Source organism: Ursus americanus, chromosome 7, assembly GCF_024610735.1.
Source record: "Ursus americanus isolate L20-20 chromosome 7, mUrsAme1.1.p, whole genome shotgun sequence".
Classification (NCBI taxonomy): Eukaryota; Metazoa; Chordata; class Mammalia; order Carnivora; family Ursidae; genus Ursus; species Ursus americanus.
The window spans coordinates 50,146,336-50,157,705 of NC_142133.1; the positions used below are offsets into that span (position 1 = coordinate 50,146,336).

Sequence of the window (11,370 nt, forward strand, 5' to 3'; positions counted from 1 at the left end):
TTGGTGGCAGCACATTCACTCCCCAGGGTGGCGGTGGCCAAGGCCGTGGCAGCTGGCAAGCTGGGGCCAGAGGGGGCGCTGTGGTGTTGCGAGCTGCAGCCACCAGCACCTGTGGCGGTGGCCAGGATATTTTAACCAGACCAGCTCCCTGGCATGATTTTGGGGGTTGGTCTCGCCCACAGAGGCTTCCAGCTGTGAGCTCTCCAGAGATTATGTGAGCCCCTAATATTGTCTAACAGAGACAGTGGTTTCTCTTGCTTACAACCAAGAATCCTGACAGAGACGTGTGTGTGCCGTGTACCTCTCTCCCCAGGGCTCTCAAGAGACCTTCAGTAAAGACCTACACGATTTGCAAATGCAAGGCCACATTTGTGTTTCTCGCAGACAGATCACTGTGGTAAGGCAAGAACGTGGAGGCCTGTTTATTTGGGTGCATTTTGGACATTGTGAATGTGGGGGGAGATTCGCCCCAGCCTTCCCAGTGGCTGCCCTGAGAAACGAGGACAAGCTGGGGAGAAAGACTTCTCATCTGACATTTCTTCTGTACTTTTGAATCTGGTTTTGCCATATTCATATATTATTTTTAAATGTTTTTACAGTTTAAAATAAGTACCTAAAAAAGAAATGTGATACATCCACAAATATATCAGAGTGTCTACATAAGAAAAGAAATAAAGTAAAATAGGCATTCTGGCAAAAAGGGTAGCCTTTTGAAGAAGCATGTGATGTGATGAGGAATGGGTAGTCTGCTAAAATCAGGTGAAAGTCTTAATTCGGTGGGTTGTCAGGAGTGCACATATTTTTTTTTTTTTTTTTTAGTTTTTTATTTGGCATCTCTTGTTGTTACTTTATATTACTTGTGTAATAAATGATTATTTTTAACATAATCTTCAACAACCAAAAGAACGGCTTGCTCTGCAGCAGACGTGAGGCAAAGGTGGCAGCAGGGATAGGGAGAAAGGACTTGGGTTGGCAGGAAGAGGCGGGAGAGAAAGATCCAGTATATATACAGGCCTCCAGTGGCCCCGAGGAGGCAACTGAAAAGGCCACCTCTTGCAAAGTCAAGAAAAAGAGGGCAATTCTAAAACTTGTGGGCTGCCCATACGACGGACTATTACTCAGCAACAAAAAGAAAAGCAGCACCGATGCAGCGGCGCCGAATCCCACAGCCACACTGAGCGCCAGACACAAAAGCACACGCACGGCTTGATGTAATTCTTTTTTCTTTAAAATATTTTATGGGACTCCTTTTGATAAGCCAAGTACACGTTCATGATGAAGAAGTCAAAGTAGTCTAAATGATATTTAAGTATCTCAGAATTTCTAAGCAGTTTTTTTCCTCCAGGAAGTTGACAGCGGCTCGTACAGGTGAGGGAAGACGGATGGAAGATCCTAGAATCTGCCCCACACCAGGTAGGGGACATCCTCTGCGTGCGCAAGCCGGGGTAGCTGGGGAGAAGGGACACGGCTCTTCCCTTCTCCTCCCGGCCTGTCCACGCAAGTGGTGGGAGCCATTCAGACGTGCCTCGCCGCGCTTCTCTGAGAGGGTAAATTCCAAACTCAGCCCTTCCGTCGCCAGGTTCGTGCCTCAGCTGTGAAAGGGCCCTGCCCCAACTAGGCTTCGAGAATCATCATGCTTCAGTCAAGGGTAGCCATCGGCGCATGTGTAAAAACACCATCGTGGCACTACAGGCCGGCCTGCGAGGATCGGGGCCTCAGGCAGGAAGCTGAGCAGACAGCGCCCGGCCAGCCTCCCCCCTGCTGCAGGGGTGCATTGCAGCGCTCCCACAGCTCCCAGCAACCACTTCATTGCACAAAGAACCGCTTGGTGTAATTTATGTGAAATTCTAGAAAAGGCAAAACGATGGTGACAGAAAGCAGGACGGAGAGAGACTGACCGCAAAGTCGGAAGAGGGAGTTATGTGGTGTGATGGGAATTTGCTCTAACACAATCGTGCTGATGTTTACACTGGCATTTACATTTGTCAAAACTTACCATACTGCGTACTTAAAATGGGTGCATTTCAGGGGCGCCTTGGTGGCTCTGTCAGTTAAGCATCTGACTCTTGATCTCAACTCAGGTCTTGATCTCAGGGTCGCCAGTTTGAGCCTTGCACTGGGCTCCACACCCAGAGTGGAGCCTATTAAAAAAAAAAAAAGTGCATTTTATTGTATGCAAAGTATACTTCAATAACCTTGATTTTTAAAAATAGAGGAGGGGGTTTGAATGAGAACGGTACATTTCCTCCGGTGTATGTGCTTGGTGGTATTTATGAATGAATGATGGAGGGGTATGACTCCCATGGTTGCCCATTTGGATTCCGGGCAGGACCAGTTGAGGCAAAGTTTCCAAGCATCAGAGAGAAGAGCAAACAGAGCCTCTATCCATCTCTCCACATCCTCGGCCCACGTACCAAGGGACACCAGGCTCTCCTTACCCTCTCAAGAAAGGAGGGGAGACGTTCTCTTGATTACTGCTCTCAGCAGGGCCAACTGCGTGGCCCTGAGCTCGGGACATGTTCATCAAGAAAACAGCAGGTGGGGGCGCCTGGGTGGCACAGCGGTTAAGCGCCTGCCTTCGGCTCAGGGCGTGATCCCGGTGTTATGGGATCGAGCCCCACATCAGGCTCTTCCGCTATGAGCCTGCTTCTTCCTTCCCACTTCCCCTGCTTGTGTTCCCTCTCTCGCTGGCTGTCTCTATCTCTGTCGAATAAATAAATAAAATCTTAAAAAAAAAAAAAAAAAAAGAAAACAGCAGGTGTGTGGGCTGGCCAGAGCTTCCATTTTATTTTCCAGATTTGGTGTTCATCCCTACTGGGAAATAGGCAAACAACATCATGAAAAGTAGGACGAAGAATACCCATGACCGCCACTGTCTACTCCACGTTCCATCTCCCTGGGCAACCCACCGAGCGAGTGCCCCTGCCCCCTACAGTTAGCAGCCTGACCCCACTCTGGGGGCGGGGAGGAAAGCCAAGGAGACCCCAGGCCCTTGCCCTCAACTCACTCACCCTCTCCCTCTTCACTCAAGCTCCAGAGGCCTGCACCCAAGCCTTACCCATCCTTGATCTCCAGGTCCTGGAGCAAGAGTCAGGGCAGCCCAGCAGGAACGGTCTTCAAGAACTGACTTCAAAAGGGGTAGTGGCGCTCCCCGGGGAGCACGTCTAGAAAGATGGAGCAATACAGAAAAGGTAGGTAAAAACTTCCAGTTATAACAGAAATCAATCATGGGGATAAAAAGTACTACATGGGGAATACAGTCGATAAGATTGTAATGACTTCACATGGTGACAGATGGTGACGACACCAATCGTGGCGAGCATAGCAGAGTGTTTATAATTGTCAAGCCACCCTGTTATACACCTAAAACTAATATGTCAACTGTACTTCCATTTAAATAAAGTATTTAAAAGAATGTGAGGATTGGGGCGCCTGGGTGGCTCAGTCATTAAGCGTCTGCCTTCGGCTCAGGGCGTGATCCCGGCGTTCTGGGATCGAGCCCCACATCAGGCTCCTCTGCTGGGAGCCTGCTTCTTCCTCTCCCACTCCCCCTGCTTGTGTTCCCTCTCTCGCTGGCTGTCTCTCCCTCTCTCTGTCAAATAAGTAAATAAAATCTTTAAAAAAAAATAAAAATAAAAAATAAAAGAATGTGAGGAACACCTTTCTCACCCTGATTGTAAAGAGAGGAGCGGTTGAGAGGGAGAGGTTACGGCGGGGTCTGGCTGCAGCCAGCTCCTGGCAGCGTCCCGTGGAGATAGATATATATGTTAGAAGAAGAAGATGGGCTCTGGGCTGAGGCCAGATTCACATTTTTACCCAGGGAATTTAAGATTGCAAGGGCTTTTTGATGGGAATCTTACCAGAAGCTCCGAAGATTCGTATCAGCTGCAGCTAGGTTAAAAGAAACTGAATAATGCTGATTAAGCACGATGGCAACCTACATGTCCTTACAGCCTTAAGATTTACAGGCTTTCACTTAAATTGTTCCACGTTCTTCACGGCAACTTTAAAGACAGAGAACATATTGTTGTCCGGGCTCAAGGTCGTGCTGTAAAATTTTATATCAATTCAGAAAAGCACTTGGAGGATCTAATTCACTGACAAGTGCTATTTGGCGCTGTCAGATAGAATTGGCTAGATGATCTGGACCTTTGTGGCATTCGTGGAGACATCGTGGAAGGTCTCTATGGTGAGCGGTGGGGCTGGTCCCACACGGTATCTCCATTCCCGGCCCCTCCTCTCTCCGCAGCTCCCTCTCTGCCTGGCTAACCCGCACCCGGCTCAGTCTCTGGCTTACATTTTTGAGCTAAGAGTTCATGTCTGGTAGGTAGTTGCTTTTACTGTAATCAAGTATCCTTTAGAAAAATCACCAAAATTCATAGATCACATCAAATAATCTCTTGGTTGGCCACGCCCAGGGAAAACCAGCCTATAGACCACAGTTGGACAGCAGGACCCCGCCATGGGGACGGTCCCCCTGAAGGTCAGCACAGGGCCTGGGAACAGTAGGGGAAGTCCTCCAATACAGGGAATAGTATGTATTCAACGTGCCTCCCAGGAATGGTGGGGACAGAGTACCCTGGTAGCTCTCATCGTATGATAACATGAACGTATCAGCATATCATAAATGCACACGTATGATCATCCTATAATACTAATATTATCATCATTATTGCTATGGATGCCTTCTCGTCTTTCTACTGGGCATTGTAGGTCTCTGTGGAGGGGCCAAGCCTCATAGAAATGCAAAATGCTGTGCATAGATAAACATGAAGACTGGCAGGTGGGTCCTCGAGAAGGCCTCCGGGAATCTGTTATCCCGGCCACTTATCAGGGAGACCTGCTCACCAGAGACCAAGAGCCCAGGCCGTCCTGCTGCTGGGAGATAACCTGACCTGTCCCCTCCAGCCTCCAGGGGCCCTCCCCGCCTCTGAACCCCACTGCACTATCTGGCTTATCGCTAGAACTGGATTGGTTTTGTCTCCCCTGCTTGCCTGTGGGCTCCAAAGAGGCCCGGACTGTGCCACGGGCTGTGGAGGAGAGCGGGCATCATGGGAGAGGCAGCGAAGGAGGAGACGGAAGGCTGGGTGTGTCCCTGCTCTGCTGGGCACACCTGTGGGCCCTCCACACCTCTCTTTTCCCAGCTTTAAAGGAAGGGAAATAAGTCCTGCCTACGTAGAGCTTAGAGCTTAGAGCTGTGCTGTCCAGGACGGTAGCCACTAGCCATGTGGGGCTACCGAGAACTTGAGGTGTGGCTGGTCTGATCTGAGCGGTGTTCTAAGTATAAAATACACACCAGACAGCAAAGACTCTGTACCAAAAAATAAACGTAAATCTCAATAATTTTCTATTGGTTACATGTTAAAATGCTATTTTTGATATTGGCTTAAATCCAATATATTATTCAAATTAATGTCACCTGTTTTTTTTTACTTTTTTTTTTTAAGTAGGCTCCACACCCAGCAAGGAGCTCAATGTGGGGCTCGAACTCACAACCCTGAAATCAAGACCAGAGCTGAGATCAAGAGTCAGAGGTTTAACCGACAGAGCCACCCAAGAGCCCCTTTCTACTTTTCCAAATGCGGCGACTAGAAATGCTACAATGACCCCCAGGCCCGCATTATATTTCTATGGGGCAGGGCTAGTTCAGAAAACCAAGACGGTGCGTAAAGAGCTACTCAGACCGACCGTCATTACAACGCGATTTCTTCTGTTTCCTTCTTCTCCTGCACCTCGCAGCACACGGGCACACCCAGGAAGGCTCAGAAAGTCCTGCAGACATAAAATGTTGGAATATTTCAGCTAAAAGTGTCAGGTTGTCCAAACCCACCTTCCCTCCCCCAGCGAGGAGGATGAAGACACTGAAATCTGAAGCAAATTATCCCCTGATGATCCACCGGAAAGACCAGATAATCCTCTCCCCAGGAGTTCCGGACTTCTCTTCCAGTGGCCTCTCCTGACCGTCTTTTCTCCATTAGCTTTTACATTGATAACACTGCTTTTGTTCCGCCAGCTCACGGATTCCTTCTCCCCTTCATACTCTGCCCAGCTTTCCTTAGTGACTTAATAATAAAGGAGCTCTGCGCTCTCTGGACGTGCAAAGGTCCTGAGGTTAGTAGAGTCCAGGTAATGTTCTTGGACAGGAAAGCATTAAATCTAAGTGATGTCCCCTTCTCTGGACTTCAGCTTGCTAAGCTCTAAAATGGGCCCTGTCACCTCCCTACCTTGTATCTGGCCAAAATTCCAGTGATGGAAGAAACATATTCGTAAGTCTTTTGTAGACAAATTATCTGTCATAAACTTGCAAGGCCCACACTGCTACCTTTTTTTAAAAATATTTTATTTATTTATTTATTTGACAGAGAGAGAGCTCAAGCAGGGGGAGCGGCAGGCAGAGGGAGAAGCAGGATCCCCACCGAGCAAGGAGTCAGATGCGGGGCTCGATCCCAGGACCTCAGGATCACGACCCGCACTGAAGGCACACACCTAACTCTTAATGAATAAGAATCAGGGAATGTTTGGGCACAAAATCCTCACAGGATCGTCAGCCTTGGACAGCAGCAGCTGGCCACGGTAGGCACTGAGTCTCTACAACAGCCCGCCCACATTTTAAAAATGAGAAGACCAAGGCCCCAGACGAGGAGGGAGGGGTCTGGCCCAAAGACCAGAAGCCAAGACTGCAAACCCCTGGCAGAGCACCTGGTTAGGACTCTACAACCACTTTGCTTAAAATTTTCAAATAACATTCATTTCTTATCACAAAGTAGCGCCTTTCAGAAATTTCTGAAAATACACAGAAAAAAAATAGTCCATAATCCAGTCCCCTCAACCAGAGATAATCCCATCAACTGCTTGCTGTCTTTACATGTTTTTTTCTACTCACAGGAACATACGTGTGTTTTTTCTTTCTTTTACAAAAACGTGGCACTACTACAAACTTTGTGATTTTTTTTCTCCCTCTGAATAAATAGTAAACATTCTTCCAAGTGAAATACCCTCTACACAATTATTACATTACCATTGATGACTCCATGGTATTCCCTTGAATGGATGTTTAACTGTCTCTTGATTATTGGGCATTGACTTTTTCTCCAGTTTTTATCTATTATAACAGTGCTACAATGAGAAGACTTGCAAGGTTTTTTTCTTTTTTTGCATACTTTCATTTTCATTCTCTTTTTAAGGTTTTTTATAGTATTGACAACTGCCCCCCAAAAGATGTAACTTTACATTTCTTCAACAATACATGAATGTACCCATTTCTCTAACCCTTATCAATGGGAAAATAGGGGGTTATCAGTTTTTCCTCTTTTCCAGTTTCCTAGGTAAACTAAGTACCTATGCTTAAATTTGTGTTTCTCCACCTATTGCTGAAATTAAACATTGTTCATGGGTTTATTGACCACATGGATTTCTTGTCTTAATAACCTTCCTAGTCATCCATTTCCATTACTCATTTTTCTATTGTAGGCTGTTAGTATTTTCTTCATTATTTTTTTTGTAAGTAGGCTCCATGCCCAGGGCAGGGCTTGAACTCACAATCCTGAGATCAAAGGACCTGAGATCAAGAGTCAGACTCTCTACCAACTAAGACACCCGGGCTCCCCTTTCTTCATTATTTCTAATAGTTCCTTATATGTTAAATTTTTTTTTAAGATTTTATTTATTTATTTGACAGAGAGAGACAGCCAGTGAGAGAGGGAACACAAACAGGGGGAGTGGGAGAGGGAGAAGCAGGCTCCCAGGGGAGCATGGAGCCTGATGCAGGGCTCGATCCCAGAACGCTGGGATCACGCCCTGGGCCGAAGGCAGACGCTTAACGACCAAGCCACCCAGGCGCCCCAGTTCCTTATATGTTAATACTAATACCAAAACCAGACAAGGACACTATAAGAAAAGAAAATAACAGACCAATATCCAGTATTAGTCAGCCAAGAAAAAGAGTGAAATGCTGCCATTTGCAACAACATGGGTGGACCTTGAGGGTATCATGCTAAGTGAAATAAGTCAGACAGAGAAAGACAAATAATGTATGATCTCATTTATATGTGGAAACTAAAAAAAAAAAAAAAAAGCCAAGCTCATAGATACAGAGAACAAATTAGGGAGTGGGTGGAGTGGGTGAAGGGAGTCAAAAAGTACAAACCTACAGTTATAAAATAAATAAGTCATGGTGATGTAATGTACAGGACGGCAACTGTAGTTAATATTACTGTATTGCATATATGAAAGTTGCTAAGAGAGTAAATCTTAAAATTTCTTAACACAAGAAAAAAAATACTAGCAAACCAAATTCCACAAAGCATATTAAAAAGATCATACATATTGGAACAGAATAGAGAACCCAGAAATGGACCCTCGGCTCTTTGGGCAACTAATATTTGATAAAGCAGGAAAAAACATCCGGTGGAAAAAAGACAGTCTCTTCAATAAATGGTGCTGGGAAAATTGGACAGCTACATGAAAAAGAATGAAACTTGACCACTCTCTCACACCATACACAAAGATAAACTCCAAATGGATGAAAGACCTCGATGTGAGATAGGAATCCATCAAAATCCTAGAGGAGAACATAGGCAGCAACCTCTACGACATTGGCCAAAGCAACCTTTTCCATGACACATCCCCAAAGGCAAGAGAAACAAAAGATAAAATGAACTTATGGGACTTTCATGAAGATAAAAAGCTTCTGCACAGCCAAGGAAACAGTCAAAAAAACTAAGAGGCAGCCCACGGAATGGGAGAATATATTTGCAAATGACACTACAGATAAAAGACTGGTATCCAAGATCTACAAAGAACTGCTCAAACTCAATACATGAGAAACAAATAAACAAATCAAAAAATGGGCAGAAGATATGAACAGACACTTTTCCAATGAAGACATACAAATGGCTAACAGACACATGAAAAATGTTCAAAATCATTAGCCATCAGGGAAATTCAAATCAAAACCACGCTGAGATACCACCTTATGCCAGTTAGAATGGCAAAAATAGACAAGGCAAGAAGCAACAATTGCTGGAGAGGATGTGGAGAAAGGGGATCCCTCCTACATTGTTGGTGGGAATGCAAGCTGGTACAGCCACTCTGGAAAACCGTGTGGAAGTCCCTTAAAAAGTTAAAAATTGAGCTACCCTATGATCCAGCCATTGCACTACTGGGTATTTACCCCAAAGATACAGACGTAGTGAAGTGAAGGGCCATATGCACCCCAATGTTCATAGCAGCAATGTCCACAGTGGCTAAATCGTGGAAGGAGCCGAGATGCCCTTCAACAGATGACTGGATTAAGAAGTTGTGGTCCATATATACAATGGAATATTACTCAGCTATCAGAAAGAACGAGTTCTCAACATTTGCTGCAACATGGACGGCACTGGAGGAGATAATACTAAGTGAAATAAGTCAAGCAGAGAAAGACAACTATCATACAATTTCTCTCATCCATGGAACATAAGAACTAGGAAGATCGGTAGGGGAAGAAAGGGATAAAGAAAGGGGGGGTAATCAGAAGGGGGAATGAAACATGAGAGACTATGGACTCTGAGAAACAAACTGAGGGCCTCAGAGGGGAAGGGGTGGGGGAATGGGATAGACCAGTGATGGGTAGTAAGGAGGGCACGTATTGCATGGTGCACTGGGTGTTATACGCAACGAATGAATCATCGAGCTTTACATCGGAAAACGGGGATGTACTGTATGGTGACTAACATAATATAATAAAAAAATCATAAAAAAAAAGATCGAACATATATGTCAATTATATCTCAATAAAGCTTGGGGTGGGGGTCATACACCATGATCAAGTATATTTATCCCTGGGATGCAAATATGGTTCAACATATGCAAATCAATAAACATGATACACCACATTAACAGAATGAAGGATAAAAAAACATGCAATCATCTCAGTAGGTGCAGAAAAAGCTCTTGACAAAACTGAATGTATTGTCATGAGAAAAGGTCTCAAACTGGGTATAGAAGAATGTACCCCAACACAATAAAGGCCCTATATGCTAAACCACAGCTAAGATCATACTAGATGGCGAAAAGCTGAAAAATTTTCCTTAAGATGAGGAACAAGACAAGGGTGCTCACTTGTATTCAACATAGTACTGAAAATCCTAGCCAGCATTAGGCAAGGAAAGGAAACAAAAGCATCCAAATTGGAAAGGAAGAAGTAAAATTGTTTGTTTGTAGATGACATGATATATTATATATAAAAAACTCTAACAATTCCACCAAAATATTTAGAGCAAATAAATGAATTCAGTAAAGTTGTGGGATACAAAATCAACATACAAAAGTCAGTCGTGTTTCTATACGCTAACAATGAATTCTCTGAAAGAGAAATTAAGAAAATAATTCCATTTACAATAGCATCAAAAAGAATAAAATACTTAGTAATAAATTTCACCACGAAGGTGAAAGGTCCGTACACTGAAAACTAAAAAACACTGATGAAAGAAATTGAAGAAGAAACAAATAAATGGAAAGATACTCTGTGTTCACAGATTGGAAGAATTAATATTGTTAAAATGTCCATACTACCCAAAATTATTTACAGATTCAATGCAATCCCTATCAAAATTCCAATGGCATTTTTTACAAAAAATAAAAAAATAAAAACCAATCCCAAAATTTGTATGGAACCAGAAAAGACCCCAAATAGGCAAAGCAATCTTGAGAAAGAAGAACAAAGCTAGAGGCATCGCACTTCCTGATTTCACTCTGTATTACGAAGCTAAAGTAATCAAAACAGTATGATATATTGGGGCACCTGGGTGGGCCAGTCAGTTAAGTGCCTGCCTTCAGCTCAAGTCATGATCCCAGGGTCCCGGGATGGAGTCCCCCATTGGGCTCTTGCTCAGCGGGGAGCCTGCTTCTCCTTCTGCCTGCAGCTCCCCCACTTGTGCTTGCTCACTCTCTCTGACAAACAAATAAAATCTTAAAAAAAAAGAAAAAGAAACAGACTCTTAACTATAGAGAACAAACTCATCTGTGTCTTCTTAAGTTTTATTAAAGGTCTTATTAAAGATTCTACTTATTAAAATGTATTTCTTATCTAACTTGAAATTGTTTCTACTGGGATGTGATTCAGAATCTAACTCCATTTCCTTTTCCTGAACAGCTGGCCAGTTCTTCCAGTTATCTCACTTACCCCGAGGTTTCGTAAAAGTGGCACTCCTGGTATTCGAGACCACATACTTCTTTCATGCAGGGTTTGCCTGCACACTGTAAAATATTTAGCAGCATTCCTGACCTCTGCCAAATTCCAGGATCATTTCTCCAGGTATGACAAACAAAATTGTCTCCAGACACTCCAAGTGTCCCCTAGGAGACAAATCACCCCCCAGTTAAGAACCA

The 11,370-nt window shown here is 44.4% G+C and overlaps 1 long non-coding RNA gene across 1 annotated transcript; it reads right to left on the reverse strand.

The window, feature by feature from the left end:
• Positions 1 to 1,203: 1,203 nt before the first annotated feature.
• On the reverse strand, positions 1,204 to 5,817 carry LOC148109687 (uncharacterized). The gene is made up of 3 exons (XR_015725085.1): positions 5,689 to 5,817; positions 3,059 to 3,164; positions 1,204 to 2,141 (listed from the first exon to the last, which is right to left on the reverse strand). It is a non-coding gene; the product is annotated as an uncharacterized LOC148109687 (long non-coding RNA).
• Between the last annotated feature and the right edge of the window lie 5,553 nt (positions 5,818 to 11,370).